Raw genomic sequence first — 26,402 nt, forward strand, 5'->3', positions numbered from 1 at the left:
GGTCAGGGCGGGCCCGCCTTCCTGAGGGCCCATTCTGTGTCTGTGGGCTGGGCCCAGGGCCTGTACCACATGGAGGTTCTGAGAAGGTAGATTGGGCACAGCACATGGACTTTCTGACCAACAGAACTTTCCAGGAATGCCAGGGCCTTCCATGGGAGGTGGTGATCGCCCTCCCTGTGGAGGCGTTGGGACCAGGTGGTCATCGGGGCTAAGGACGGTACCAGGATGTCTGCGCTGGGGAGACTGGACTCGAAGTGTTTTTTGGTTTTTTTTTAAATTTATTTATGTATTTATTTATTTTTGGTGTTGGGTCTTCATTGCTGCACGTGGCCTTTCTCTGGTTGCAGCGAGCCAGGGCTACTCATCGTTGTGGTGCGCAGGCTTCTCATTGCAGTGGCTTGTCTTTGTTGCGGAACACGGGCTCGAGGCACATGGGCTTCAGTAGTTGTGGCACACGGGCTCAGTAGTTGTGGCTCGCAAGCTCTAGAGTGCAGGCTCAGTAGTTGTGGCACGTGGGCTTCTGTAGTTGTGGCACATGGGCTTCAGTAGTTGTGGTGCATGGGCTTCAGTAGTTGTGGCACGTGGGCTCAGTAGTTGTGGCTCGCGGCCTCTAGAGCACAGGCTTAGTAGTTGTGGTGCACGGGCTTAGTTGCTCCGCGGCATGTGGGATCTTCCCGGACCAGGGCTCGAACCTGTGTCCCCTGCATTGGCGGGCGGATTCTTAACCACTGCGCCACCAGGGAAGCCCTGGACTCAAAGTGTTTTGAAGGCCTTTCCAAATCCCAGCGTCTGCGGTTCTGTGTGTCGAGGTGAACTGACGACCACAGAAGATATGGCTAAATCCCACTAGAGTGCCCCCAGCGAAACACACAGCTAAACTCAACAGGGTCCGGCCACACCAAGTGTGGCAGGAACTGGGAGCAACCGGAGCGCCGCTGCCTTGCTGCTGGGAGGGCCAGTCAGGGCAGGCACTGGGAAAAGCAGTTTAGCTGCTTCTCATAAAGGGGAATATACACCTACCATGTGACTCAGCAATCCCATTCCTGGGTATTTACCCAGGAGAAATGAAAATTATGTCCACACCAACAATTATGTTCATAGTGGCTTTCTTCATAGTGACCAAAAACGGAACACAACCCAAATGTTTCCAGCAGGTGAACGGGTAACAAACTGGGGTCCATCCACGTGATAGATCATTACTCTGGGCATGTGACAGTGTGGAGGGACCCCAAAACAGTACAAGGAAGGAAGGAAGCCAAGCACAGAAGGCAGTGCGCTCTGCAAGTCCATTCATGTGACGTTCTGGAAAAGGCAGCATTATGGATCAGCGGTTGCAGAGTGGGGGTGAGGGGCAGGTTTGAATGCCAATGGGGGGGCCCAGGGGATGAGGGATCTGCTGTATCTTGGCTGTGATGGTGTTTGCAGGACTGTGTGTTTGTCTACACTCTTGGAACTGTGTGTCGTGAGTGAATCCTAAGCTGTGTAAATTGAAGAAGGGCAAGTAAACGATTCAAGCAAAGAGCAGACAAACGACAGGAAACTCTCACCCCAGCCCAAAGCAGGCGCCGCCTTTGAATGCAGGCCTGCCACTCCCATTAGGATGGCTAAGTGCACGCACAGATGTAGAGGAGGCACGTGCTGGCTGGGGTGTGAGGAATCGGCGCCCTCGGACACTGTTCACGGGCTGTAAAATGGTGCAGCCATGGCGTGAAAGCCACGTGGCAGTTCCTCAAAACACTGTGATCCAGCAATTCCACTTCTGGGTTTGCCCAAAAGAATTGAAAGCTGGGTCTTGAAGCGATATGTCAACATGCACACCCACGTTCACAGCAGCATTATTCACTGTAGCCAGAAAGTGGAAGCAACCCAAGTGTCCATGCACAGACAGACGGACACACACAGTGTGGTCTGTCCCTACAGTGGAAACTCATTCAGCCTTAAGAAGGAAGGAGATCTTGACGCCTGTTACAACGTGGGTGAGCCTCTTTTTTTAAACTTGTTTTTTAGTGGTTTGAGAGACGGCAATTTTTAAAAATTAATTTATTTTTGGCTGCGTTGGGTCTTCGTTGCTGCGCGCAGGCTTTCTCTAGTTGCTGAGAGCGGGGGCTACTCTTGCAGTGCACGGGCTTCTCATTGCATTAGAGCCCCGCGGAGCACGGGCTCTAGGCACGCGGGCTTCAGTAGTTGTGGCTCGCGGGCTCTAGAGAGCAGGCTCAGCTGTGGCGCACGGGCTTAGTTGCTCCGCGGCATGTGGGATCTTCCGGACCAGGGCTTGAACCTGTGTCCCCTGCATCGGCAGGTGGATTCTTAACCACTGCGCCACCAGGGAAGTCCTGGATGAGCCTTTAGAATGTTGTGCTCAATGACCTAAGCCTGTGTAGGTGCCGAGGGTCCAAGGGCCCTGTCCTGTAGCCCATGGTGGGGAGGGGGGCAGACACGGAGCCAGGACTGACAGGTGTGGCGAGACCGGGGGAGCAGTGTGGGGCTGGGGCCCAGGTTCCAGGGCTCTTCTCAGCTGGGTGCCGCCAAGCCGTCCTCAGGAAGCTGCAGCTCAGCCGGGTCCCAAGTGGTGTCTGGGGAGTGGACAGCTGAGAGATGGAACAGGTGGGCAAGCGTCTGGCGCTCGGAGGTTTTGGATTCACTTTTTCACACCTAAGTCCCGGTAGATGGAGTCTTATTTCTTTTCTTCTTTCCTGAAATTTACTGATACCGTTGTTGTTGTTAGAATAGCTAACATGTTCATACCCTACAATATCCCAGTACACAGAGGGATCCAGGGTGAAGCCAGCCTCTGTGCACAGCAGGTATGGCCAGTGTCCTGCCCAGGTGCTGTCACCTCAGCTCCTCAGTGCTCACAGGTGTGCTTCCCACTGCCTGGGCCTGCACTGCATCGCTGGGGGCTTTCTGTGAAAGTGCTGAGCTCGCTCATCCATCCATCCATCCGTCCATGTGTCCATCCATCCGTCCATGTGTCCATCCATCCGTCCATCCATGTGTCCATCCATCCGTCCATCCATCCAGGGGTGAAATGTTTGCTTGGTCACTCAGTCAGTGAACATTTTCTGTTAGGAGCTGGTGTGAGGGGACCCCCAGTTACCACCTCACTGCAGAGAAGTGACCAATGATGAGCAAACAGCTGAAGGTCAGGGCAGTCAGGGAGAAACAGGAGTAACTCCACCCCGACAAACGGAACAGGCAAGATTTCAAAGGAGGTTGAAAGCAAGGTGGAAATACTCCCCTAGGAAAACAACTTTGAAAAATAAGATGGACCTATAAACAAAGAGGTCCTAGAAACACAGGGTCTACTGCCTGTTGAAAAGGTCAGTCATGACAGTTTGTCACAGATGTGACATTTTGGCGTGGTGGGGGTGAAGAATTAGTTGGGACTTTTATCAGTTTCCATGGTCACACATTTCTGTACTATTTGAATTTTTAGCATATTTCAGAAAAGAAATAAAAATGGGAAAGAAGGAAATGTACTCCTGGCCGTGGTGGCAGGGGATATTGCACCGTGTAGACGCACCCAGAGCCCCCAGGCGAACCCAGGCCGGGATCTGAGTTGGGTCTGGCAGGAATGAGCTGCAGGGCGGCCCCCAGCCCCAGGGAGAGCTGGGTGGGGAGTGCCTGCGTTACCAGAGAACACCTCTGGGGGGCAGCAGAGGCCACAGAACGCTCTCAGCGTGCGGAGCAGGGACAGGGCTGAACCCAGTGTGGGCGGAGGAACGGAGGAGCCCTGTTCTCCTCTGCGCCCGGGGAAGGGGGTGTCCTCTTTCCCTCGAGCCTTCCCACCCCCATCCACGCTAGGGCAGGGCTGGCCCCCTGCCTCTTCCGCAGAGGCCGGGAGCCAGTTCTGTTCTCCGTCTCTCTCCCCTGCCCACCCCTCTGTCTGTCTCTCTCCCCACCCCCACTCCCACCTGCTTCTCTGCGTGTCTCCCTCTCCCCATCCAAGGAGTCATCTAATGACAAACCTCTTTGTCCTTCAAAGGTGTCGACATCTGTCATTTACGTCACAGGCACTTGCAGAGCTTGTTCTGAGGGCCGGACCCTGAGCTATGCACTGTAGGGCTAGCAGGAAGTCCAAGTCCAACCCCAACCCCTGGGGAGACCGTAGGGCACTCACAGCTAACAGGATTATAAATCAGACCACAGCATGAGCGTTAGAGATCAGGACTAGGGAATACAAGCTGGGCTGGACTTCAAGGCCGTAATGAAACACAGAGTGGGTGTGCATGCTGGCCACTGGGTCCTCCACAGTCGCTATGACTGGGCCTCAGGTTTAGCTTTGAGCTTCCTGGTAGCCACAGAGAAAAGGGAAACAAGATCAGGCACCAGGTACCTACCTCCCTGCTCGTGGTCAGAAGCGCCAGGCTGTCCAGACTCCACAGGGAGGACTGTCTGTCCTCTCCCAGGCTTTCTGGAGGGGCCACTGAGGTGTCAGGGCGACACCTGGGCACTCTCACTGCCCCTTGCTGGGATGTAACCCCAAAGCATCACTCAGACAGCACAGGAGGGTTGGGGGGATGGAAAGCAAGGACCCAGCCTCCCCCGGGGCTAAACCTTGAGGAATTGAGGGCCTTGACATTCTCTGAATAAATAGCGGGGCTCTAGGCCAGGTTAGGTTTATATTTTTATAACTGAAAAAAATTGAGGCATGAAGTACATGCAGTAGATGCACTTGGTGTGCCGTCCTGAGTTTTGACAAACGCGTGTGATCGTATAACCGTGACCGCGGTGCCCCATCTGCCCAGTTCCCTCCTGTCCCCCAGCCCCCGTGACCCCTGGTCTCTTCTCTGTCCCGTAGTTTTGCCTTTTCCAAAATGTCATCTGAAGAGAACCCCGTGGTATGTGCTGGCAGGGCTGTTGAGGGGGTGAGCTGTGCAGGCATGTGTGTGTAAGTGTTTGCATGTGTGTGTACCTGTGTGCGCGTGTGTTTCCGGTCCCTCCTCGTGCGCCGGTGGCCCTGTCCGCCCACCACCCTCTCTGCCTGACTTGCCACCTCCGCTAGGGATGAGCTCCCTTGGGAATGAACCTCCATCCCTTGTCAGCTGACAGTCCCCCCTTGTTTTCAAGTGGTTCCTAACTGCCAGCCTCCAGTGAAGGGCATGGCCCCCACTCCACCTCCTGGGCACTGCTGGGCACTTTCGTAAAGACACACGAGTGACATCGGAAAGTGAGGCTGTGGCGCAGGGACCCCGTGGGTACAGCCCCTGGAGGGGCCCTTGTTCTGCTGTGCCTCGTGTCCGTCCTCCCCGCGGGACGCTGGGGGCGAGCGGGGCCATGCGGGTACCTCCGTCCTGGCTCTTGGCATCCGGCTGTCCTGGCGACCCTCCAGCGTGAGAGAAGTCAGACCTTCGGGGGTGGGGGGCACACAGTGGGGGCTTTTTAATTCATCCAGGTTGTGGTTCTGCTGAACCCTCCCGGGCGGCCAGTCAGCTGTCACCAGCGATCCCCCGATGTCCCCGCCACCCGCTCTGGGGGGCAAGCTCTCTGCGTTCCCGCTCAGCTCACCTTCCCCGCTCCCGCCTCCGCGTCTGGCCAGGAGCCCCGAGCCCCGCTGTGGCCGCTGGAGGAGCCGAGGCCCAAGCCTTTCCCTCCCCACAACGAGCGTCAGGCTGGCTGTGTCCTGGTCCTGGGAGGACAGCAGGTTTTGCAGAGCGCGGCTGGGTTGCTGGCGAGGAGACTGGCAGTGGCCTGCCCCTTACTGTTACGGTTGCCCACACGCTGGGCCTCGCGTTGCCTCGGGCCCTTAGAGGGGCTTCTCCATCCGCCGCGTGTCCGGGGAGGCTCCAGCGCCCCTGCACAGGGCTGGGGGCAGGGGAACTCACTCTGGGACGAGGCCCTGCAGAGCAGGCCCCTCCTGGGGAGCCCGGGTCTGGGTGCGGGTGGCACTGCAGGGCGAGGAGGGGGGTGGGTCTGCCTCCAGCTCCTGCCCACCCCGCTGCACATCAGACTTGGCTGCATCCCCAGGAGGCAGTCCGGCAACAGCCTCCTGCACCTTCTCTCCTGTACCGGAAGGGCGTCCCTGCTCGCGGCCTGCCCTCTACCCGCTTCTCTCCCGCCGCCATGGGTCTGGTTTCCCTCCGCAGCCCCCAGGGCCGAGGCCCCTGAAAGCCTGCGCTCTGGGAGCAGAGTGGCCTGAAACCAGAGACATGAACGCCGGGGGATTTGGCTTCAGCTCATTAGACGCCATGAACCCGCCTGCCGAAGGATCCCAGCCTGCGCCCGCCTGCCTGGTCTGTTAACGTCGTCCGGGCCTCGGGCTAATTTGTTTAGCTGTGCCAATCGGTTGAAGGTTGATTCAATTGGACTAGGGTTATTTATTTGTGCCTGGATTTGCTGAGTGTCATTGGAGGTACGTGAGGTCTTCATTACGGTGGCGAGATGGCTTCATTAGGGTGACGGCCACTCCTGCCCTCCCCTGACCCCCCTTCTCCGAGCACCCAGGCCCTCTCCCGCCTAGGGAGGGCGTGGCAGCCTTGGGGGGCTGGTTCCCTGGTGCAGCCTGGCTTGGGGGGTGAGCACTGCGTTGAGGGTCCAGAGACCCAGGTTCTGATCCATGCTCTGCGTTGACCGCCTGTGGCTCTGCTCAGGAAATGGTCACTCCTAAACGAGTTTGGGTGACCTGCTCTCCTGCAGTCATCCCCCCGGAAGGACCCTAAAGGCATCCACCTCCCCAAGCCTCAGTTTTCCCATCCACAAACTGGGAACACCCGTCTTCCCTCTTGCCGCCTCCGGGGTGGGCTGCCTAGTCTGCGAGCCCCTGCGACTTGTGCACTTGGCGCCAAGGTCACAGGGAGGGCAGGTGGGGTCCGCGGGCCGGCAGAGCGCGCTGCCCAGAGCTGGGCTCTCTCTCCAGGCAGCTGGGAATGATGGATGGATGCGGGGCCGCCCTGGATGAGCAGACCTGGCAGTTTGCCGCTCTCCTGCCCCGGGGTCAGACGCCGGCTGGTTCCTCTTCCCCGTCCTGTGTCCTCCTAGCCCGTCCTGGGCATCGACTCTGGGGCTTGTGCCTGGGGCCGTGGGCGGGCAGGTGGGAGGCCCCATCCCTGTGACAGGGCTGCTCTCCGGGTGCCCCCCTCCCAGCCAGCAGGCTCTCTGGCACAGAGCAGGCACCCAGGATAAAAGAGTTCTGGGTGGAGCTGGAGGGCCCAGGTCACAGGCTAGAGCGACTGAGGTCAGCGGAGGCGAGCGAGGGGTGGGGGTGCCCGCCAAGGAGTACCTGCCGTGCCCCGAGATTGCCAAGAGGGCTGGAGTGCTGGCCGTCCTTCCCCATCGCTGACGTAGGAGCCCAGAGCAAGGCAGGGTGGGCAAAGCGTCCGGGGGAAAGATCCTGCCCACGCTCCCCACCCAGCAGCACCCCAGAACCAGCGGGCTTGTCCTTCCATCCCTTCCAGGAGAGGAACCAGAGCCGTAGCCAAGCGTCCCCCTGGGTGGTATTTCCTAAGCGAATACCCTGTGTTCTAAGAGCTCAGTGGGTCTCAGCAGCTTAGGCTGATCCCTTACCTGAACCTGGGGGAATCTGAGGCCCAGAGAGGGGAAGGAGTGCCCCCAAGGTCACACAGCGCACCAGGGGCAGAGCAGGGACCACCGCTGAGGGCCACACGAGGAAGAGACTGGTACTGACCCAGAGCCAATCCCTCCATCTAAAGACATCAATTTGTTAAGGCTCAGAGAGGTTAGGTGACCTCTCTAGAGAGCTTGTCCGGGGCTGCACAGCTGCTCCACTGAAGAACTGACTGCAGACCTGTCTGCTTCTACACCCATCCCTGTACCTCCCTGTGCAAGACAGGCATCAGGGCTGTTCTGGGAAAGACTTGGGGATCTCCCTGGAAGCCAACCCTGAGAGGAGGGTCTGAGAAGGAGTGCTGTCATGGGGAGGTCCTCTCAGGGCAGGGGGGACTGAGTCAGGGAAGGGTACATGTTGCCCTGTGGACAGCTGCGGCTCCCCCCTGCTCAGGGCCCTGGGCGGCACTGTGGAGCATCCCTCAAAGCCATCCCCCTCCAGGTATTGGAGGTATTTCTACACCAACTCCATCAGGCGCTGGTGAATGTCTGTGTCCTGGACCGTCTCCTCCTGGGATGTCTCATGGTCCTCATGTCACCAGGAGGAGACACCAGATGGAAAAACTGAGGCTCAGAGAGTCTTGACTGGGTCAGAGCCCAAAGCAGCCACACCAAGAAGCCTTCCCTCCTTTTCTCCAGCTGGGTCCCACCCCTCATCAGGCTCCTGTCCCACCAGGCCGTGAGCCCCCCAGGGAAGGGTTTGTTTCTAACTCACCTGAATGTCCCCAGCTGCCCGCATGCTCTGGGCCCCAGGAAAGGGTCAGTCGTGTCCTGGGTCGGTATCTGGATGGTCTGTCTGACTTACCGTGTGTTCCAGTTTGCTGTATGACGAAGCATACAACAATGATTTTACTATAGCTCATGACTTTGTGGGTCAGGAATCCGGGCTGGGCTCGGGTGGGCGGTTCTTCTGCGCCACATGGCGTTGATGAGAGGCCACCTGGGGCAGTGTTTGTCCTGTGGCTGGCTTATCACTGAGCCTCATGTCTTCCAGTTTCCTCCATGCTGTAGCAGGCGTCAGAATTTCCTTCCTTTTTAAGGCTGAATCATATCCCATTGTGTGGATGGACCACATTTTATTATCCATTCATCCACTGATGGTCACTTGAGGTTGTTTCACTTTTTGGCTACGGTGAATAATGGTGCTGTGACCAGGGGTATACAGGTATCTGAGTCCGAGTCCCCGTATGCTCTTTTTGTGTGTGTGTGTGTGGCCATGCCACATGGCATGTGGGATCTTAGTTCCCTGGTCAAGGATCCAATCCGTGCCCCCTGAAGTGGAAGCGTGGAGTCCTAACCACTGGACCACCAGGGAAGGTCCCCCGCCATACACTCTTGAGCGCACAGATTAAGGGGAGGGGGTGCAGGCTCCACATCAACGGGAGGAGGGCAGGGACTTGCGGCATCTTCGGTCCACCATGCTGTGCTGTGCAGAGAGAGGGGTTGCCTGGACACTTTGGGTCACGTAGCAAATAGGGAGGCAGCAGAAGCGACGGCAGATGGTGGGGGAAAGGGGACCTGGGGGCCCGCTGTCTGGGGTCTGGGAGGATGGGTGGGAAGCAAAAGTGGCCTGAGAAGTGAAAGCAGGGGCTGGAAGCCTCTGGAGAGGGCGGGGCTGTGGTCCTCAGGTCTGGCCCAGGGGGGTGTGGTTTCAGAGGACACAGGTGGCCTGGGTGTGAGTCTGGGCTCTGCCGTCCAGGAGCTTTGTGACCTGAGCTCTCAAATGTCCTCCCTTGGAAGATGGGGGGAAATAGCACAGCCGCCCTCGCAGGATGTAGAGAGAATTCAGCGGGGAACTCCTGCAAGCCTCTTGCCTGGCTCTGTCAGCGGGTGATGAGAGGGGCCGTAGACTCGCCTCCAAGGGCCCAAGGTTATGCCCACATGGATCAAAGTTGGCAGGGCTGGGGCTGGGGGCGGGTGGCTTCCCAGAGGACCAGGCAGAGAAGGGCTGGCGGTTCCCTGTGGTGTAGCAGGGCTCACCCACCTGCGGCAGCAGCCCGGGATCCTCCCTCCCAAGGCCGTGGTGCTGGGCCGGCTCCCTTCCCGGGGCCCTGCCCTCAGAAGCCTGGACCAGCTTCCCTACTGGGACAGGGCCGATCGGGGGAGCCTTCCAGGGCCTCCTCACGTCAAACTTGGGAATGGGTAACATCAATCCCACGCCATTCCAGTGGCAAAGCGTGTCGTGGGCCTGGCCCAGACCCAAGGGAGGGGAAACAGACTGCTCCTTGGTGGAGAGAACCACTGTGGCCGTACCTGCAGGCAGCTCCCCCAGAGTCCCGGCCACGAGAGTGCCGGGCGTGATGCCCCACCACCACGGGCTGGGGCTGGGGCCGGGAGCCCCTGACTCTGGCGGGGGTGGGGACGCTGGGGCCTGAGAAAACGGCACCGGGAGCGTCCACAGGCGCTCGGTGTATGCTCAGGGCGTGATGTACGGGGGGGTGACTAAGTCAGCCAGGCTGGACCCGCCGGCCAGCAGTGAGTGTCCTGCCCTGGCACCTGGAGGGCTGAGGCTGGCGGGGGGGCACCTTCCTCGGGTCGCTCCCTGGCCCCCGCTCCCCGAGCAGAATCCCGCCCGCGCCGTCTCCCCGAGCCTTTCCTTGCACATCAGCCGAGTTCCCCTTCCCCCAAGGCTGCCTCACCAAATATTCCTTCTTTCTCATCACCATAATTGTTCATTTGTAGGTTAAGCTGCACCTGGGGTTCTCAGAAATCCACTCGCTCCCTTGCAACTTGCCAACTTCTCCAATGTCTCGTCCTCCTCTGCCTCATTCCTTCTTCTTCTGGAGGAGGAACATGGCCACGGCGGGGGGGCGGGGGGTGCGTGGGGAGGGTGGCAGCTCCCGGTGCAACCTGTAGGGCTTTGCCTGGAAACGGTGGGACTCGAGCCACGCTCTCAGCTGGAGAGAAGGCAGCCCGATCTGTCTGTCTGTCCTCCCTTTCCAGGCACCGTGGACTAGAAAGATTAGTCAGGCTTGACCAACATTTTCCAGCACCTTCCACGTGCCAGGAGCTCTCTTCGTGCCCCGGTGATATTATCTTGTTGAACACTGAAGACCACACCCCCTGCGGTCCGCTTATTGTCCCCAGAGAACCAGGCTCAGGAAGGCGTGTGGCTGGCCCCAGGTCAACTGGACGGTGATGAGCAGAGGTGGGATTCCAGTTCGGCTGGGAAGAGGAGACCAGTGGATAGGAAGCTATGGCGCAGAGGGCTCATGGCCTTGGGGTGGCACCCCTGGCAGGGGCACAGCACTGGCAGAGCAGGTGGTAGGGAAGCTCGATGTCCCGTGAAGGAGCGGAAGCCACGGCTGGGGCTGGGTCCCGTCCTCCGTCCTCCGTGCAGCTCGTCAGAGCCCTCGGCCTCAGGGGGCTCTGCTCACCTGCAGCGGCACCCAGGACGTTATCAGGAGGGCAGCAGGACCTGTTGGTCAGGCCGAGTGCTGGCGGGGCGGAGGCAGGAGCCCTCCGGAGACTGGGAACAAGGCCAGAGCCCAGGCGGACTGGGCACCTCGGGGCCTGGGGAAGCTGTCACCTAGCAGGGCTGGCAGAGGGCCGCACAGGAGAAGAGGCCTGATTGACTGCAGACCCCAAGCCCAGAGGCACCCCCGCTGCTATTCCGCCAGTTCCTGCCTTTCTGAGATGGTCCAGGGTCCCCCTCCCGCCCTGCAGCAAGAGGGCCGGAGCCCCAGGCCGAGGGTGCTGTTTCCTCCCTCCTTCCCTCCCTCCCATCCAAGCAGCCAGCGCACATCAGTACAGGGAGGGAGCTCTGCTGGGCGTGGGGATATGGTGGTGACATGATCACAAAGGCCACCGTTTAGCAGGAGAGGGAACAAACAGGAAACGACAGGTCCGTAATGTGTGCTCCAGGGGCTGAGCCTTGTGGGAGGAATAACGGGGCCGCCGGCTTGGGTTGCAGGCCTGGGGAGTCCCTGATGAAGGGAGATGAAGGGACATTTGGGCTGGGGCAGCGGGGAGGCGAGCAGGCCATGGGGATGGAGACGAGGAATCAGCTGTGTGAGGGCCTGACGATGCGGGGTGGGGACACAGGTGAGATGGGAGGCTGCCATTCGCTGAGCAGCTGTGTCCTGGGCCAGCAGGTGGGGTGGGGCAGGTGCAGGGCCCCTCACTGCTCTGTCCCCTCCCCCGGCCCCCACTGGCATCTCCTCATCCAGGACACCTGCCCGCCCCGGCTGGAACAGGCCTGAGTCCTGGGGGAGGGCCGTGGAGACACAGACAAGCCTCTCTCCTCGGATGACAGTATCACTCGTCACTGACAGGAAGCAGCTCTGCGCTTCCCACAGACCCTGAGGGGTTGGGCTGTGTGTTTTTAGCCCATCATACAGATTATTATTCCATTAGCGGGGTCACACAGTGGGGGCCGCGGGACTTTCATCTCCAAAAGGCCTCGCGAACATTGATCACTAAAAATTAATTAAAGCATTCTAATCCCCAAATGCCTCTAGGCTGCAATATTCGCTTCCTGTGTCAGCTGAGAGAAACACAGCCCTGGTTACGGGAAGCTCCTGGTGGGGGCATTGTTCACAAGGCAGTGGGGCAGACGTCAGACACGTGGGGAGAAGGGGTGAGCGGCCCTGTCCCCCCAGCCCCTGTCCCTCCGGCCGTGCTGTACTGGGGATGGAGCCCAGTTCTGTGCTGAGGTCTCGTGCCCTCCTGCAAGGAAGCCGTTTGCCAACCTTGAGGGCTGTGTCCCTCTGCTTCTGCTACATCCCCGGGGGGATTTGAGAAGAGGCTGCGTGATGCTGGACGACCCCCCGCCCCGGACCTCCATTTCTCATCAGTTACTTGGCCTCTGGGACCCCTTCCCATCCTGATTCCCCCAAATCCGAGAGAAACTGCTGGCACGCTGCTGCCTTGCCAGGCTGACTCTCTGGTGTGAACTCCAGTTCAGCCAGAAGGTTGAACTAATAATGCAGGTTCTCCGGATTCATTATGTTCCCCGGGTTTCTCTCCCCTTGGGAGCCCTTGATGTCGGATGAGCAGATTTGGGGAAGCAGAGTGGCCGGGCGGCGGGCCGTCCTCGGGGTGGACCAGGGCAGGCTAAGTAGGTGTCAGATGCAAAGACCCGGGGGCCTTCTGCCTGGCTGCCGTGTGCCTCGCGTGTGGACGTGTGTGTGCACGGTGTGTGTGGCCCCTACAACCCAAGATTCAGAAAGCCAGGGCTGTCCAGGCCTTCATGGCCTGACGGGTGCTTGGGGATGGGCCTGCCCGGCCACGCGCCCCAAACACACGGAGAAGGGGTTAGGCCTGGTCTCGGGACTGTTGGGAGGGTGCTGCTGAAGGACGGTTTTGCAGGCCCCAGGTTGCAGGGGCCGGTCCTGGTTAGTCCTGACTTAGCAGAGTGCCGGGGGTCAGGGAACTCTCAAGCCGGCCGCAGGGTGGTCCAGCACCTTGGCTGGTGGCAGGACTGGAGTGGACGTCTGGTGAGCAGGGGGCCGTGGCTGAGGGTCCCCGTCGGAGGCCAGGGTGGGGCGTGCTGGTCCAGGGCTCCCGGGAAGGGCTCTGATGATGGTGCTGCCACGCTGGCAGCGCTGACGGCTGTTTGTGCCAAGCTTGTGGGCGTGCGGGGTGGGATTCTGCGGAGCAGCGATCAGCAAGGGAGGCTCTGGAGTGACGCTGGGAAGGCCATGCAGACCGGAGCCCAGTCAAGAACTGGGAACCGGAGCCTCGCGGAACGAGCCGCAGCGCTGCGTCCGGGGCGAGGGCCGCCTGGCCTCCCATCCTGGCGCGGCCTCCGAGGCGCTGCGCACCCCCGGGTGAGTCGGTCCCTGTCTCTGAACGGCAGCGTCCTTGTAGGCAAGGCCTGAACTCTGAGGTGCTCTAGGAGGTAGAAATCGTGCATGTAAAACGCTGGCCCAGGGCCCGCCTGGTCCGAGGAGGGACACAGCCCATCGGGGTACTTAGTGGCTGATCGTTGACCCGTTACGGAGCGAGGCTTCTCCAGGGCTGGGGAGCGTGAGCGCGCACGGCTGCCTTCCAGGAGCTTACCTCCTCGCTGAAGGGACAGACGTTCAACAAGCAGCTCCAATCTAGTGCACTCAGTGCTGTGATGGGGAAGGAGGGGCTGTGGGTGCCCAGAACAGGGGCTGGGGTCTCAGGGGGAAGGTCCATGAAGAGCTCTCCCAGCTTGGACCTAATGAGTGAGTAGCTCTTCTCCAGGTGAAGCTGTGTAGAGAGTTCTGGAAGGAGGAGCCGGCGTGTGCATAGGCCTAGGGAGAACGAGTGTGCGCTGACCGTGAGCTGACAATGGTGGTGACCGTGACGGTGATGGGGATGATGGTGATGATGAGGGTGACGATGATGGTGATGATAGAGGTGATAGTGATGGTGGTGGTGGAGATGATGATGATGACGTTTATGGTGATGATGGAGGTAATGGTGGCAGTGATGACGATGGTGATGCCTGTGATGACGGCAGTGATGATGAGACAGCAGTAGCAGCAGCCTTCTCCACCCCGGTCAGGGCTTCAGGTCAGCTGAGGGACCAGAACAAGAGCGCTGGCTCGTTAGGGATTGGCCGACTTTTCCTGTGCTCCTTTGCTCTCCGATCCCTCCGCCTTTTCCATGGCCCCGTGCAGACTACACCCCCTGGGTTCCTCCTGCCTGTCTTTAGACAGGGCTTTGGTCTAAGCCACGTCCCATCCCGGGGATGAGGACCACCCAGGCTTCCATGTCCCTCAGCTGTACCCCAAGTCCTCCACGGATGGCCGCTCCCAGTCTGGTCAGTTGAGGGGGGTGAGTCTCCACCTTGGAAGGGTAGGCCACCTCTCCCTGGTCCCCTCACCAGAGCAGCCCCTACAATGAGGTGATGGCGGGCAGCTGCTGGACCGCTGTTTCCAAGGCTGGCTGCAACCAGGGGCCTTATCAGGCAGGACTGACCTCTCTGACTGTCCCCTGAACCCATCCTCCTGGACCCAGCTACATCTTCCAACTTCTTCCTTAAGAGCAAGTAATTGGGATTTGAAATTAAGACCAATTTGGAGGTTCTAGAAAGCCTGTAGGGACCCCATGTGGTCATGGTGCAGTCTCTATTGGAAATGAACCAATCTGTGAGCTTCTGTCCCTAAGTGGCCCCCAGCCCACATGGGCACTGGCTGGGGAGCCCATGCTCCCCTTCCACCTGTGACAGGGAGCTGGCTGAGAACACAGGACACAGGCCCTTCCCAAAGGTGTGGCCCCACGCTTTCTAGTCTCCTCCAGACCCTCCAAAGGCGTCCATGTCCCACCCTGGCCTCCTCCCTCACACCGCACCCCACATCAGGCACTCAGTGGGTACCAGGCGTGGGGCTACGCTCACCTTTTTACGGATGACAGAACTGAGGCCCACGAGGCAGACTCTCCAACCTGAGCCCGGATGCTTAGCCACGAGGCCACGGCCCAGCTCACTTCCGCCTCCCACCGTGTTCCAGCCACGTGAGCTCCCCGCAGTCCTGCTCATGTGTACTGGCACAGCATCCTGACACTAGCAAAACAATCATCCTTTCATGTTCCCTTGATGCCTCCCACCTCTGGGGCTGAGCCCTGAGCTGCCTGGAGGCCCCTGGGTGGGGAGGACAGACAGGTGAAGGAAAGGTCAGCCCAGGGTGCAGAGCCAGCTCACAGCGAGGGGAGCGGTTGGGACGGCCAGGCTCTGTGAGTGAGAACAGCCTCTCGGTTCCCTTGACTCCCGTTTAGCATTTCAACGCCAGGGCTGGCAGTGATGTCCTTGAGCCTGGCTGGGGAGCGAGGGCGCGAGAATCCTGGATGGGGTGCGGTAAAGGGGAGTTCTGGTCCTGGTGACGGTGGAGAGGCAGGGAGGTGGGGAGGGGGTCGGGGGGAGTAGCCAGGACCTCTGGCGTCCAAGGGGCTTTGGGTGTGGGGACACAAGAGAACTTGGGGGCTTCCGCCCTGGTGCAGCGTGGGGAGACTGAAGGCCCCTCGGCTGTGCCCTGCCCACTTCTGACACAACATAGGCAGGAAGAAGCCAGGAAGATGAGCAGGACAGGGTCCTGGCTCCGCGCGCCCGTGTGGGTGTTCGGTACACTTGGAAGTCCCGGAGGCCGCAGATCAGTAGGGAAGGGCCGTCAGGGATGGAGAGGCCGCAGCCTGGGCGGACGTTGTGACCGGGGCAGACGGCCTTGAGAGAGGACGATGCGGAGCCGTCCTCGTGCACGTGGCAGCAGCGTGGATGCCCGGCCCTCCCCGCAGACGTCCCCGCAGGACCTGATACGCTCACCAGCTTGGCAAGCAGCCCCCAGCTTTTAATCTGTGGGAGAAGCGACCTTTTATGTTTCAGATCACATGAAGTTAATTTGCACTCCAAGTTCAAGAGAGCTCCTGAGAAGGTACAAATGTGATTTCTTAACAGCTGTTCCTGTAGGACTCAACATGACAGAAATGATGAGAAGTGAGGATTCATTTTTAGAGAGAAAGAGATGCTCTCTCCCCAGAGCCAGCCCTGGATGGCGGCCATCAGATGAGAAGAGCTGCGGGAGCGTGGGGGGCCAACTGCTCACCCTGTACGATGTTCCTGACCCACAGCTGTCCTGTTGCTGCTTGAATACCACCAGTGATGGAGAGCTCACCACCTCGAGGGCAGCCACATCTAATGCTGGTCGGGTTGGCTGTGGGAAAGTCTCTCCAGTGTCGGGTCAGATCTGTTCGTCGATTGTGCTCTGCCCTCTGAAGATGTACAGATCACCGCCCCCTCCTGTCTGGTGTCATCCTCCCCTTCTGCTGACCACCTCCAGTTCCTCAACCGTGTGTCCTAAGCTGGTGTCCGGGTCCTCCCATCCTGTCCCTGGGGGTGTTCTGATCTGCCAGTGTCCCTAAAGTCAGGCACTCAGAACCAAGCAGAAGGTTCCTTTTTCTGACCAACCGGCCAAGAGTCCCATGACTTTCCTGCTTCTGGACACCGCACCTCCAGCCGAGGTGCGCTGCTGGCCCACCTGGTTGACATCCAGGGAGAAGCCACATGTGACCGGTTCTGTGCCAATTGCTGTGGGAGGTTGGGCAGGGGACGTGGCTGCAGGAGCGGTAGGTCTAGTCCAGGCACCGAGCTGACACTGATGCGGGCTGTGGTTTTAGGGTGAGCCCAGCTGTCACGTCTTCCCTGCCATCCCGCCCCATACCCATCTGGGCCCTGACGATTGGACCAGGGCCGGTCACCTGACTTAAGCTAGACCAATCGCATCAGCAGTTGGGGTAGCAGGTCAGTCCCAGCAGGTGGCTGCGGGGCAGCTTTATTCCCATGGGGTCTGGGAAATCTGATGTCCATTTGCAGAGAAAGAAGAGAGATGGGGTGGGGGAAGCCATGCGGAGAGAGGAGTAAAACGTGAAGCAAATGCAGAGAGGTGGGGGTGGGCGCACACCCCCAGAGCCCCCCTGTGACACCCGCCCTCCCAGCCACGTAGACCCACAAGGTCCCACAGGGAGGGAGAGGGGGGTGCTGGGGGTCTGGCCCTGAGCCCTTCCTGGTGCCAGGATTCTCCAACGTCCTTGGGACCCACCTCAACCTTGCGGAAAGATCCAAGGCAACCCAAAGCCACCACCTCTCAGGGTCCCACCCTCCTTGCTGCCCAGGGTGACACAGGCCAACAGCCAATGAGGGGCCGACAGCCCATTGCCTGGGGCTCCTGGAGGCTGTGTCATCTTGTAACTTTTGTAATTTTTTCCCGCCACTCCTTGGGGATGTTTACTGGCTACTGGACCTGTACCTGCCCAGGTGTGGAACCCGCCAGTTGGGGCCAGGGGAGCATTGTCCAGGCTGAGGCGGCACGATTCAATGCTTGGCCAAGAGTGGTTAAGACCAGCGTGGGCTCGGCCTTTCCTGGGCCCTGCTCTGGCGTGAGCAAGGGGCCTGCCCTCTCTGAGCCTCCAGTCTCTCCCCTGCAGAACGGGGACAGTTGTGTCTCCCGCCTCACAGGCCTGCTGTGGCTGCGCTAGGAGCCAGTGTAGGTAGAGAGCCTGGCACAGAACCAGTCCCGTGGAAGGCAGGTCCCGATAGGAGGATGCCTTGCAAGATGGTGCACTCACGTGGCTGGCAGGGGGTGCTGGCAGAGGGCCAGAGGCCTTGGTTCCCCTCCACGTGGGCCTCCCCCCGGCCCCCACTGCGCCACCCCTGTGTTCTGGCGGCAGGCTCATCGCCTGTTATGATGCCAGCCTCAGACGTCAGACAGCATCTGTTGTGAGCGGAATTGTGCCCCCTCCAAATTCGTGCGCCGGCGTCCTAACCCCTAGTAGCTCAGGATGCAATTGTGGAGAACGGGGTCTTTAAAGAGAGAGTTAAGGCAAAATGAGGTCATGTGTGTGGGTCCTAATCCAGTCTGACAGGTGTCCTAATAAGAAGGGGAGAGTAGGACACAGACACACGGAGGGACGACCACGTGAGGACACGGCAGAAGACGGCCGTCTGCAAGCCAAGGAGAGAGGCCTCGGGAAGAACCACCCTGCCCACACCTGGATCTTCGGCCTCCAGAGCTGAGAGGAAATAAATGTCTGCTGTGTACGCCGCCGGGTGTGTGGTATTTGTTACAGCTGCCGCGCTGACCGAGAGCATCTCTCAGCTGCACTCTATCCATAGGGCGATCGGAGGCCTGCCCAGGCTGAAAGAGGGGCCACAGGTGACCCCACCCCTTCATGGGAAGGTTCTGGAAGAGCAGGTGGTCCAGGAATATCGATGGTGGGAAAGACCGTGTGCTGCACTGACGCACACGGATTGCCCAGGAGCGGGACTCAGGCAGGTAGTGCGGAGGGGCAGGCAGCCGAGAGGAGGCCTGCTGCATCATAGACGCGGGCCGAGGGGGCGCGGGGCCGAGCGGGGCCTCCCCAAGCCGCCTAAGCTGCCGGCTGCGAGGGTGGTTGACAAGAGGCGGCTGGGCCCAGGGCCCAGCGTGTAACACCTGAGAGCACAGTCCCGCGGCCCCGGAGGCAGGAGGTGCAGCCGGAGAGCCGGGCGCTTCCCATCCTCTGCGAGGCAGAGGACGGGGAGGTCCCTCCGAGGACTGCCCACCCCGGCCCGGCCCGGCCCGGCCCCGCCCCGGCCCGCCCCCAGGCACCGGCCCCGCCCCGGCTCTGCGTCTCCGCCGTCTCCGCCCCCGCCAGGCCCCCCCCCCGACCCCCCGGCGCCGCGTCCCGGCTGTGGTATCTTTGCCACGCACTTCCGTCCCCCACGAAACCCCTCTAGGCCGCCCGCGGCAGCCTCAGGTTTTGTGTGCCGTGCTGGGTCACGTCTCAGTGGGTTTTATTCCTCTCATTATGTTGTTTAACAGGCTGTTACAGCCTCTCAGACAGCGTGGGGAGGTGTTGTCAAAGTGAGAGGCTGGAAGACAGTGACTTAGCCGAAGGAGGGGCTTCTGGGCTGCGATATCCCGGAGCAAAGCCGAGGCCCGGGGTGGGCGGGCGACAGGAAACAACTGCTGAGAGCCCCTCGGCGGGGTCTCCTCCAGGTCCCACCTGAGTGCACGTGGGCTCGGGCAGTGCCCAAGCCGAGCTCGGCTTCAGGACTGGAAAACCAAGACTTCTCCCCTCTTTTGTCTGTTTCCTCTTCTCCCAGGTCCCTTGGGTCACCTCATTCATTCATTCACTCACTCATCCATGACAGGGCCCTTTGGTGCCAGAGGACACAGAAATGAATGAGACAAACAAATCCCAGTTTCCTGGCACCGACCAGACACAGCACAGACGCGTGCCCTAAAGCACCATTCTTGTTTCCTTTCTCTTATCTTCAAAATCGATTCGTTTTCAAGCAGTCCAGCAGTTCAAATGGTTAAACACAGAATTACCCTACGACCCAGCAATTCCACTCCTTGCTATTTGCCCACAAGAAAGGGAAACACATGTTCACAGCAGCCAAAAGGTGGAAAGAACCCCAATGTCCATCAGCCAATGAACAGATGATAAAATGTGGTCTGTTCACACAGAGGAATATTATTCAGCAAATAAAAAGGGACTGAGGTCCTGATACGTGCTTCAGCCTGGATGAATCTGAAAATGTGGTGCTCAGTGAAAAAAGCCCTCCACACAAGGCCCCAGAGTGTGAGATTCCATTTATGTGAAACGTGGTGAGCAGGGCTGGGAGGGGTGGGGGAATGGGGTGATGGCCGAGGAGTGCAGGAGTGCTTTCTGGGGTGATGAAAATGTTCTAAAATTGACTGTTGGTGGTGGGTGCACACCTCTGGACAGGTACTAAACACCTTCGAATTATGCGCTCCGAGTGGGTGATTAGTGCGTGAGTTATATCTCAGTAAAGCTGTTGGAAAATCACCATGCCTACCTTCACAGGGGTGTTAAGGATATTAATTATTCTCTGTAAAGTAGTTAAAATAGTGCCTGGCACGTGCTAAATGCTCAGTAAATGTTAGCTATTTAAAAATAGTAAATTCCTTTTAAGCACTTGAAACCCCGGGCGCTGGTGGCTTGCCTTGCCTCCTGCTGTCCATCAGAGACACTCTCCCCTTTGATTTCTTTGAATATCTGGATTTCATAACCGGCTCCTCTGCCCGTGTTTTTTTTTTTAATGAAGTTCTATTTTTTTTAAAAAATTATTTATTTTATTTTTGTCTGCCTTGGGTCTTTGTTGCTGCCCGTGGGCTTTGTCTAGTTGCCGCGAGCGGGGGCTACTGTTCGCTGCGGTGCGCGGGCTTCTCATTGCGGTGGCTTTTCTTGTCGCGGAGCACGGGCTCTAGAGTGCAGTCTCAGCAGTTGTGGCGCACGCGCTTAGTTGCTCCGCGGCATGTGGGATCTTCCCGGACCAGGGCTCAAACCCGTGTCCCCTGCACTGGCAGGCGGATTCTTAACCACTGCGCCACCAGGGAAGCCCCTGTCCGTGGTTGTAGTATCGCCTTTGAGGGGCCCTGGCATGGCCTCCCCCTCCACCTTCCCCACCGCTCCACAGGACCCAGACTCTCGGCTTACGTGGCCTTTTTGGGGGCGGCCCCCTCCCTGTCCTCCCCCACTCACTCGTCCCAGACCCCAGCGCCCCTTCCTTCGAGGCCAGCAGCCTACTGCACACGCGCTCACATGCTCGCAGGCCCCCCCCCCCATGCTTTGCTTGCTCCCCGAGAGGCGCCCTCGAGGCTGGCGCTGGGTTTGGCTCCCGGGACCCGGGCTGGGGGCCGCCTCCACGAAGCTCGTGGATTTCTGACCCAGAGGACAGGCTGGCAAATCCATGCGTGAACTTTGGCAGATACCAGTAAACGGACAGAATGGCTAATAATTTACATGATATTAAAACCGAGCGGCTTTGTCTGAGTTAATTAGAAGGGTAAAATGAGATTTATTAAGGGCAAAGCCAGAGCAGTCCAACAAGAGAAAGAGTCAGAAATAGAAAAGGCAGGAGTTTGGAACAGTGTTAAGAGCCACGGAGAAGTACTGGGAGGTGGTGTCTGATGAGAAACGACGTGTTAATCATGGTAATGACCCCGTCTCCCCCTCGCCCCGGGGAGCCCAGAGCAGCCCAGGGGCCTCAGCTCTGCGAGGCAAGAGGGCAGCCTCTTGGTCTGCTCTGGCAGCTGGTGGCACTGGCCAGGGGCTGGGGCCTGTCACAGAGCTCCAGTTCCCAGGAGAGACCAGAGGCCCAGCCAGATGAGCGGCCCTTGGAGCCCCCGCAGCATCTTTACATGTTCTGAGCACCTACTGTGTGCCAGGCAGGGGCTGGAGCACTTTAAAATACATTTGCTGAGCGCTCACCGTGTGCCGTATTCGGGAAGTGCTGCAGTGACTGTGTAAGTCAGGTTTGTGGGTGAGTAGCCAGGCTCGGAGAAGGTCAGCAACTTGCCCAAGGTCACACAGCCGGGAAGTGGCAGAGCCAGGGCCCAGAGCTGCTGGATTCTGGATCCCACAGTTCTCCCGGCTGTTCAACAACGGTGTGGCATGCCTGCTATGCAGGGAACCGAGGGTGCAGGGCTGGCAGGGTTCCTGCCCCCAGGTGGTGTGGCCCAGAGGCCGAGAAGAATGAGCCAGCAGGTAGTGATGTGTCCTCTGCTGGGGTGAACCCAGGGGCTGCAGAGGCGCGTGCAGGGTCCCTGAAACCCACCCTGTCCTGGGTGATCAAGAAGAATGGCCGGAGCTTTAGCCGAGCCCGGGGCGTGGGATATGGCGGAAGTGCTCCAAGCCGACGAAACAGCAGGTTCAGAGCCAGGTGTCCTTGGAGAGCTGCCAGTCACTCCTTCCCCACAGAGCCTCTGGCATGAAGGGACAGGGGGCACAAGTGTGGCTGGGGGTGGGGGTGGGGAGAGATGTGACTTGGAAGCCGTGCCAGGGAACGCTGGGGACCCCTGCCCACTCACGCCCCTGTCTGAGGACGAGGGTGAGGAGAAGGGCCCCTGGGAGAAGAGAGGGGCCTGGCCTGAGTGGGCAGCAGGCCAGCTGAACCTCATGGGTTCTGAGCAGGGTCGCCAGGCAGCTCAGGTGGCCCCAGGCTGGAGTCTCCCTGACGGAGCTGGTCACCGTCCCCGGCTCCCAGGGCGCCTCGCAGCCCCATTCTGCAGGGCCTGGTCCCAGCACACCGACACAGCTCTGGGCTTCCTCACAGACCCCACGTGCGGGGCTGTCCCTGGACTCAGCCTGTGCTGGCTGGTTGTCCGGAGCTAGCTGTGCCAGTGTGCCCAGCCTGGACACCCCCAAAGGAGGGGACGCTCCTTTGTCTTTCCAAGGGCCTGGCCATGCGGTGAGTGTGGCCTGCCAGCAAGCTGGGGGAAAGGCTGAACCAGCAACTTTATCTCCATTTGCATTTGAGGAAAGTGAGGCTCAGAGCAGGGTCGGGAGCTGTGCACTGAGAACTTACATCAGGGGAAGCCACGTGGGCCCGATGCTCTGGCTGGCTTTCCCCACACACTTAATGAGGTCCCCGTCAGACCAGCTGAGGCTGACCCAGGGAGGCAATGCTGGTGATGAGGGAGAGCAGAGACCTCCCAGCACCCCAGAATTTGACCAGCCTCCCAGGGTGGGGATCTACGCAGGGACAGGCCCCGGGGCCCCCTAGGAGCCTCAAAAACAGCCGCCCCAGACCCAGCTGTCAGAGAGAAGACTGGGGAGGTGGGGGGGGGGGGTCTGCCGGGCCGCGGCTCCGGGGGTGCAGGGTGGGGACCGGCCCCACTGCAGAGCTGCCTGAGGAGCTCTAATGATGGCTCATGTCAGAGCCGGCCCTCGGCTCTCACCGCCCTGCGTCTCCAGTGGCACCACGCCAATTAAGGATGAGTTGAGTGTATCGTTAGTTTCCGAACCGTCAGGATTCCAATTAGGGGCGTCTTAGATCCACTTGAGCGGCTCTGCTCATCATCCAGGCTGGAGAAGGTGGGCTGGGCTGGGGGTACCTGCTGTATGCTGACAAGCTGTAATGGGCTTTGCCAGTCAGGGGGCTGGATTAAATTGGCACAGCGAGGCTGAATTCCTGGCTCCACCTGCATGCCGAGGGCCTTGGTCTCCTGACTGGCCGGTGCGAATGTCCTTCTCCTGGGGGTGATGGGCCAGACTGACTGGAGGTCCCCTGGAAGGCAGTTCCAAATGTCACATTCCCATCAGACCTGGCCCTGAGGGGCCATCTGGTCTACCCCTTCATTGCCAATGGGAGAAACGGAGGCCCCTCAAGGCCACAAGAGACCCCAGAGGTGGACCTGGTCCAGACCCTCAAGCAGATTGGAATCCCCTCCACCGTCCCAGCCAAGGGGCCATTTACTTAGGCCTCTTTTATGACAACAAGGCCACTCCTCCTCCCATCAGGGCTTGTTCCCTGTGTCCATTGGGGTTCTTTATCTGCAAAGGAGGTGACTTTGGCCACGTGCAGATCTGGAGGAAGAGCTTTCCAGGCAGAAGAAAGAGCAAGTGCAAAGGCCCTGGGGTGGATCAGAGACGTGGGTCAGAAATGTGGCCTGTGGGGCTTCCCTGGTGGCGCGGTGGTTGAGAATCCGCCTGCCGATGCAGGGGACATGGGTTCGTGCCCCGGTCTGGGAAGATCCCACATGCCGCGGAGCAACTAAGCCCGTGTGCCACAACTACTGAGCCTGTGCTCTAGAGCCCGCGAGCCACAACTACTGAGACCACGCGCTGCAACTACTGAAGCCCGCACCCCTAGAGCCTGTGCTCTGCAACAAGAGAAGCCATCGCAATGAGAAGCCCGTGCACCGCAATGAAGAGTAGCCTCTGCTCTCTGCAACTAGAGAAAGCCTGTGCGCAGCAATGAAGACCCAACGCAGCCAAAAATAAATAAATAAATAAAACTATCAGTAATAAGATAATTAAATTGAAAGTCAGGTTTGAAAAAGAAAAACAAAGAAATGTGGCCCGTGTGGCCACTGGAGCAGGAGGAACTGAGGGCAGGGAGGTAGAGAAAGGAAGCCCTGTAGGCTGGGGTGGGAGGGATGTGAGAAGCCATGGGGCGCTCAGCTGCGGAGGGACGTGGTCTGTGCTCTGAAGGCTGGAGCTGCCTCCTCACTGGGGAGTGGAAGGCGGGAGAACATGGAGATCCCGGTGTGGCCACTGGCTGGAGCGGGGACTGGGGCTCCTGGACTTGCTCTGGCCTTGGGGGCGCTGCTGGGAAGAGGGTATGATCAGAGGTTTTGGCCTGAGCCGCTGCCGAGGAGCAGAGAACGAGGCGCTCTGTTTGAACACATCCCGTTTGAGCAGGTCTAGGGACAGGGCAGTGGATCTGAAGGTCTGGGGAGAGGCGGGGGCTGGAGCTGAGAAGGGAGCAGGGCCGAGAGGTGAACCATCCACACGGAAGTGTCGCCTCCACCCAGGAGCATGAGATCCAGCCCAGCAGGTGGTGGGTGGTGCTGGAGTGGCCTGGTTTGGACCCAAGCTCAGTTCCTCCCCACCTGAGTGTGGCCTCATGGGGGTCCTGTGTCCTCCTGGGGCCTCAGTTTTCTCACCTGTGAAATGGGAGCACACCCCTCCTTTGCAGGCAACCTCTCTCTGGCCACCAGCCTGGTCCCCCTCTCGTGGGCATGGCTCCCTAGATGGCCAGCTCCTTCTGCCCACGGGTGGCTTCTGGGGCACGTGCCAGAGACCCCCGCGCTTTGCAAGCTGCAATGCCCCAAGTGCTGGGCGTGTGGGTGCTGCCCCCACAACTGTCTCCTTCTCCCCTGTGCGGACATACCCGGGGGAAGGGGCTCCAGGGCCCACGCTGACATCTGACCTCCCGGGTCACCGACCTGGGACCACCTCTCATTTGACTTGCTCTGGATGAGGACACGTCCCACCTGAGCGTCCCTCGTGGCCTGTGACCTGGGACTACTTGCCCCAGGTCCCACCCTCCCCACACCTCGGGGGCCTTGGGGTTGCTGCTGCTCTGCGACCTCCGGGTCAGGAGGGTCTCGACACAGCAGGGTGCTGCGCTGGCCCTGGGGAGGCCCAGGCACTGAGTGTGATTTAAACCCAGGTCTGGTGTAGGCAGTCCGTGTCCTGAGGCGGGGGTGGGGCTGTGGCTCCCAGGTGAGAAGCCCTCTGCTCGCTGCAGGGGGACGAGGGGAAGAGGCCCTGCTCGGGACAGAGACAGAAGGGGTTGGAGCAGAGCCGGGCCTGCGCTTGACCTGGGAATGGTCAAACCGCTCCTGGAATAATTAGGAGCTTTCTCCACTGGCTGAGGGCAGACAGTGACGTGATGAACACCTGTGAGCCCAGCACCCAGGCTGAGCAGACGTGACATTCTGACACGTGCCCTTTCCTCAGATCTTTTGTCAGCATGGCTCAGTCCCACGGTGTTTCTGTATGTTTACAACACATGCTTACATCCCAGCAGCCTGCAGGATCAACGTTTAAACTTGACATAGATGGTACCTCGAGTCCCTGACATTCAGCATTGCTTTTCTGCTCAAATATGACCCTCCCGAGACTTACCCGAGTCGGTCTGTGTCTGGTTCCTCGATCGTCTGTTTACATTAACCGCGGGCCAGGGCTCCCGCGTGAACGCCATTCATTCATTTCCCGTGAAATACACACGGTGCTCTTCGCGGTGCTTCTTGATCACATGCCAGTCCCAACACACGCGGCCGAGGGGTTGAGGCGCGCGGCCAGGAGCTCAGCCGCCGGGTCCCGGGCAGGTGTTGCAACTCCAGGAGAAACGGCCGCACGGCTTTTCGAAATGCTGGCGCCTATCTGCTGTCCCGCCACTGGGAGAGTTCCCGGTGCTCCGGAGCCTCTCACCAACACTCCGTTCTGCGGGCCTGAATTTTTGCCCAGCTGGCGGCTCTGAAGTGGCATCTCACTGAGGATTTAATCTGCGCTTCCCCGGTGATGCCCGCGGTAGACAGCATGCGCCTCCCACTCAGGGGCAGGAAGGTCCCCGCGTGTTGCCCAAGGCCCCAGTGGAGGGTCCTCTGCCCCCGACACCCCCATCACCCGCAAAGCGAGCCCCATGCCCCAGGCATCACACCGGCACAGCCCTCTCGAACCCCAGAGCACCCACCCCTCCAAAGGCTCAACGCAGGTAATGAGGCCAGATCCCCACTGCCCCAGAACCCCCCTCCATCCTCTCCCGTGACCCTTCTCTGTCCCCATCCCCCCGTTATGGGCTGAACTGTGTCTCCCACCAACTTCATGTGTTGAAGCCCTACCCACAGCACCTCAGCGTGTGACTGTGTATGCAGACGGGGCCTTTAAAGAGAATTACGGTAAAATGAGGTCACATGGGTGGGTCCTAATCCAGTGTGTCTGGGGTCCTTATAAGAAAAGGAGGTTAGTACTCAGACGCACAGAGGGACGACCCCAGGAGGACACAGGGGGAAGACAGCCATCTGCACGCCAAGGAGAGAGGCCTCAGAAGGAGCCAGCGCTGCTGATGCTTTGATCTCAGATGTCCAGACTCCAGGATGGGGAGAAAATCAGGCTCTTGTTTAAGCCGCCCAGCC

At 59.6% G+C, this 26,402-nt stretch overlaps 2 protein-coding genes across 17 annotated transcripts in view; one reads left to right on the forward strand and one right to left on the reverse strand.

Moving 5' to 3' along the window:
• Positions 1-26,402, reverse strand: part of PSMG3 (proteasome assembly chaperone 3) — a 476,610-nt gene that overhangs the window by 8,847 nt on the left and 441,361 nt on the right. The gene's annotated exons all lie outside the window — the stretch shown is intronic.
• Positions 1-26,402, forward strand: part of ELFN1 (extracellular leucine rich repeat and fibronectin type III domain containing 1) — a 129,426-nt gene that overhangs the window by 6,774 nt on the left and 96,250 nt on the right. The gene's annotated exons all lie outside the window — the stretch shown is intronic.

Source organism: Pseudorca crassidens, chromosome 15 (genome assembly GCF_039906515.1).
Source record: "Pseudorca crassidens isolate mPseCra1 chromosome 15, mPseCra1.hap1, whole genome shotgun sequence".
Classification (NCBI taxonomy): domain Eukaryota; kingdom Metazoa; phylum Chordata; class Mammalia; order Artiodactyla; family Delphinidae; genus Pseudorca; species Pseudorca crassidens.